We start from the raw sequence: 5,241 nt of genomic DNA, 5'->3' as shown, positions 1-5,241 counted from the left end.
CCTACTTAAAATGCAAATTCTGGGCTCAACCCAGAATTTCTGGATCAGAATAGCTGAAAAAGGAGTGGAGGACGGAGGTATGGCCAGAGGCTTGCATTTGATACTGAGCTTTCCAAGGTGATTTTAAAGCACAGTTAAGAAAGCATTACACTAAATAGCCATTACCTGTTCTAAGCAAATCCTAAGTAACCTATAGGATTATGGTGACCAAAGTCAACACACCGAGTGACAGAGGAGACAAAAGCAAATAGGACTCGGGAGCGAAAACTTGCTGTGTTAAGAACTGGCAAGTGCTAGCAAGGAATAACAAGGAAGAAAATATTCATGAGGCTATTAAAGAAATAGATAAATAGCTTTCCCCTATTAGGGATGGTGCTTCAAAGCCAAGTGGCATCAAAGAAGAGGGAACAGGACAAATGAAAGCTGTGGGCTTCAATTATTTATCGGCATGGTGAAAAACGAAATTTGCAGATTCAGAGCCTTTAACGTACTCTAAATAAACTGTTCTTGCCCAGCTAGATTAATTAGTTTGTTAAAAGACTGGGTGTTAATTAGTTGCTTTTACATTGCTCTACCTACCCACAATACAACTGAGGAGTTATCTCCTACTTGTTAATTGCCTATTAACAGCGGGAAGTAATTGCTTTGGAAATTATTCCCTGGAAAGTACTTAAGGTCTAATGTTGAGAAATGTTATCTGTATACATGGTTGTGTAGGCTCCAGAGAGCAGCCCAGATCCTGATGCTTTCTCATACTGCCTGGGCCACAAAGTAGGCTTCTGTCTTTCTCCTCTAACTGTTCACATCCATTCTTCCAAAACCAGGTACGAGGGGGCACCTGGGTGGCTCAGTTGGTCAAGCATCCAACTCTTGATTTCAGCTCAGGTCTTGATCTCAGTGATTCGCGGGATCGAGCCTTGCATCTGGCTCTGCACTGACAGCGTGGAGCCTGCTTGGGATTCTCTTTCCCCCCCTCTCTCCCTCTGCCCCTCCTCTGCTCATGCTCACTCTCTCTCGAAATAATAAATAAACATTAAAAAGAAAAACAGGTAGGAACCAGCTTCATGGCCAGAGAAACTTCTCTAAGCAGATTCAAAACATGGCAAATTCTCATGTTTGTGTGACATACTCAGTTTAATTCATTAGTTATCCTATTTATGCCTATTTTTTTACATTTATATTAGAAGACTTATGACTAGCTTTTGTTGAAGCAAAAAATAACATTGGCATGCATTAATCTTAATGTAATAATTGCTGAGATCTATATCCATGTAACTTCCAACACATGGTACCATTTCCAGAAGGTTCTGTTGTGCCATTTCCCAGTCTAGAGCCATCCCCCAGAAGTTATCACTAACTATTTTCTCATTTTGACAGTTTTGCCTTATTTTGAACTCTCTCTCTCTCTCTCTGTATATAGTTATATGATATATATTCTTTTGTGTCTGATTTCTTTACCCAACATAACACTTATAAGATTATGACTAGTTTTAAGTGTTTTTTTTTTTTTTCTGGCCAAGGAAAAGCTGGCACTTTCTTTAAAAGTGGATCTAATGCAGGGCAGCTCATGCTCTGCTTGGGGACTTTGGGCTCTGAGATGCATCCATGAGCTCACTTTGGTAGCAGGAAATGGCACTGGGGTCGCCAATATCAGCACTGAGTCTTGAAAAACAAGAGCACGTGGCCTTGCCTCCACAGCTTCCTTTGATATTCTTGGCATTCCTCACAGATGCACCCAGCATACCTAGTTTTATCGCACCTTGCTTTTATGGCACTCCACTGATATTGTATCTTTTACAAATTGAAGGCTGTGGCAACCTTGGGTCAAGCAAGTCTATTGCCACCATTTTTCCAATACCATTTGCTCTTTTGAATCTCTGTGTCACATTTTGGTAATCTTCACAGTTCAAACTATTTCAGGATTGTTATATTTCTTATGGTGACCTGTGATCAGTGCTTATGACTTGCTGAGAGCTCAGATGATAGTATTTTTAGTAATAAAGTAGTTTTTAATTGAGATACATCCTTTTTTAAGATGTAATGCTATCGCACATTTAACAGACTATAGCATAGTGTAAACATAACATTTTTGTGCACTGGGGAACCAAAAAATTCATGTAACTTATGTGATTGTGATATTGACTATAGTAATGGTCTAGAACCAAACCCACAATATCTCCAAGGCAGGCCTGTATTAACAAACTTCTGTAAGTATCAGAGTCACCTGGAGAGAGTTTTTTGCAGGTCTCACAATCTAAGTAGATATTGAAACTCCCCAATACATACACCATCTCCCACACCTCCTGGAAAGCCTTGATTCTGCCTACCCTCTTCCTTTACTCATTAAATTGTTATTTCTCATTTCTCTTTGTATCCTACAGTTTTAGTGTAAAAAAAAAAAATCAAAACTAGCATTCTTCATTCTGTCAAACTTAAAGGTATACCCATAAATGTTAACCATAACCGTAGCTGTAGACTACTGAGTATAATATCCCAATTATAGGTAGATCAGAGAGCATAGTAAAAACTGACTTTTTTACTTTATCAAGGTCATCCCGTAGCAGAGGCTTTTAAACTGTAGTTTGTAGACTCCTGGGGATATGCTAAGACTCATTCAGGGAGTGAAAATATCAAATGTCAAAACTATTTTTATAATAAAATTAAACATTATTTGTGGGTTTTTTTTTTTATTACCGTGTTGACATTTTCAATGATGACGTAAAAGCAGTCGTGGGTAAACTTGCTGGCACCTTAGCACAAATCAAAGCAATAGCTCCAAACTGTACTATTAGTTATTGATTCCTTCACTCTCATAAACTCACAATTTTTTATGCCAGCTTCACTTAAGAAAGCCCTTTAAGAGGATTGCCTGGATGGCTCAGTTAAGTGTCTCACTCTTGATTTTGGCTCAGGCCATGATCTCAACATTCTTGAGATGGAGCCCCTCATCGGGCTCTGTGCTCACAGCACAGAGCCTGCTTGGGATTCTCTTTCTCTCTCCCTCTCTCTCTGCGTCTCCCCCATTTGCACGTGCGTGCATTCTCTCTCTCAAAACAAATAAATAAACTTTAGAAATTAAAAAAAAAAAAAGGAAGCCCTTTATGAAGCAACACAAAATATTACTTTTGTTAAATCTCAACCTTGGAGTACATTCCTTTTTCATATGGTGTGACAAAATGGGAAGTCTGCATAAAATGTTTCTGCTGCAAACTGAAGTTTGAGAGCAGTCTCATGGAAAAGTGTTTGTGTCATTATTTGAGTTGCTAGTTGAATTAGCCACTTTTTTCATGGAACATAATTTTCACTTGAAAGAATAACTGAAAGTCTAACAACTTGAATATCTGGCAGACATTTTCTCAAAACTTAATGAAATGAGCCTGTTATTTCAAGGAAAATAACTGACAGTTTTTGTTCTGCTAATTTTAAAATTAAAACTTTACAATGAAAATTAAGATTTTGGAAAACGCATTTACCATCATGAATGTGCCAGCTTCTTAATATTTAAAGATTTTCTTTTAATTTTTTTAACGTTTATTTATTTTTGAGACAGAGAGACAGAGCATGAACAGGGGAGGGGCAGAGAGAGAGGGAGACACAGAACTGAAAGCAGGCTCCAGGCTCTGAGCTATCAGCCCAGAGCCCGACGCGGAGCTCGAACTCACAGACCGCGAGATCATGACCTGAGCTGAAGTCAGACGCTTAACCGACTGAGCCACCCAGGCGCCCCAATATTTAAAGATTTTCTAACGAGCTCACAGTGATATTAACATGTTATTTAACAAGTTATTATATGAAATGTGCAAACATTCAAAAATCCAACATATTCCAAATGACCAATGATATTACAAAAGCATGCATGATTTTTCAAAACTCTCTTCAAGAGTATAAGACAGACCAATGGATGTTAACATAACAGAATACAAAAATGTCATTGATACAGATGCTTTCACATAGCACATCACTACAAACCTTTACAAAATACCACTTGTCAAATTTTGGTGTAGTATGAAAACACAATAGCAACAATTATCTAAAATGCTGTTAAATGATGATCTAAAATGCTGCTAACATATTCCTCCCTTTTCCATCGACATATCTACATATGGCCAAACTTGCTTTGTGTACTTCAACCAAAACAACACATTGTAACATACTGAATGAAGAAGCAGATAAGAGAATATAGCTGTACTCATTTAGGCCAGACATTGTCTAATTTAATCATTAATCATTCATTGGCACGCATAGTATTTGTTATGCGTCCTTGCCTGAAAGAGCCTCTCTCTGATCAGATACTGGCAGCATCACTGCATACTGTGGAAAAGAAGCATTTTGAGGGCAGCCAATCAGGCCAGAGAAAACAAATCATGAGAACACACTGATGCAATTTTCAAAATACTTGATTGAAATGCAAAATTAAAACATTAAATACCTTCCACCACTTCAAATTGCCAGAGGTTTTCCTTATTATTAGTGATATTATATCAAACCTGGGCAGAAACACATTCGTATATAGTGTTCATGGGAGCATTAATCAGCACAAACTTTTTGGAAGACCGGAAGTTACAGATTTTAAGAATCTAAAAACAATGCTAAAGGACTGTGGGATTTCTCGCAATACAAAGGGATGCTATTTACACGGAGTGGGCATCTAAGTGGGGTTAACATGGCTGTATGCGGTGATCCTACATGCATTCCCTTTGACTCAGATATTCCAGTTATAAGAATCTTTCCTAAATGAATGATGATGGAAAACTAGTCTTCATCACCATGTAATCTACAGTAGTGTCAAATGAGGAAAAACGTAAGAATCAATAATAAGTGAAATAATTGGTACATCTATACTCTGCAGCCACTGAAAATTAAGAGATGGATGTATATTCAGTGGACTTTAATATCATAGCATTAAAATACGTGGCTAAAATAGTGTGTATGCGATGATACATTTTCCATTAGAAACCATATTCAAACACAGTTGAGTGTCACTGTATTATAGTGGTAAATTACACAACTGCGGTCAGATTGCCTCATTCAAATTCAGGTGTTCACACTTATTAATCAAGTGGCCTGGGCAAAGCTCTTTGCCTAGTGGGGATTTGATATGTGGTTACTGCTTACAGTTATGAGCATCTGGAGAGAACAGAGGGTGATAAGGAAAGGTTCCATCTTTCCACTTTCATAAGAGGCTCGTGGGAGCAATGTTCCTTCCAAATCTTTCCATACCATCAGAGAGGCTTCCTGGCT

The 5,241-nt window shown here is 38.0% G+C and overlaps 1 long non-coding RNA gene across 1 annotated transcript; it reads left to right on the top strand.

The window, feature by feature from the left end:
- Positions 1–2,057: 2,057 nt before the first annotated feature.
- On the top strand, positions 2,058–5,029 carry LOC115526773. The gene is made up of 3 exons (XR_003972753.1): positions 2,058–2,117; positions 4,973–4,976; positions 5,019–5,029. It is a non-coding gene; the product is annotated as an uncharacterized LOC115526773 (long non-coding RNA).
- Positions 5,030–5,241: the final 212 nt, after the last annotated feature.

Source organism: Lynx canadensis, chromosome D2 (assembly GCF_007474595.2).
Source record: "Lynx canadensis isolate LIC74 chromosome D2, mLynCan4.pri.v2, whole genome shotgun sequence".
In the NCBI taxonomy this organism is placed as follows: Eukaryota; Metazoa; Chordata; class Mammalia; order Carnivora; family Felidae; genus Lynx; species Lynx canadensis.
The sequence above is the reverse complement of the archived record's forward strand: the minus strand, read 5'-3'. Positions and strand labels throughout refer to the sequence as shown.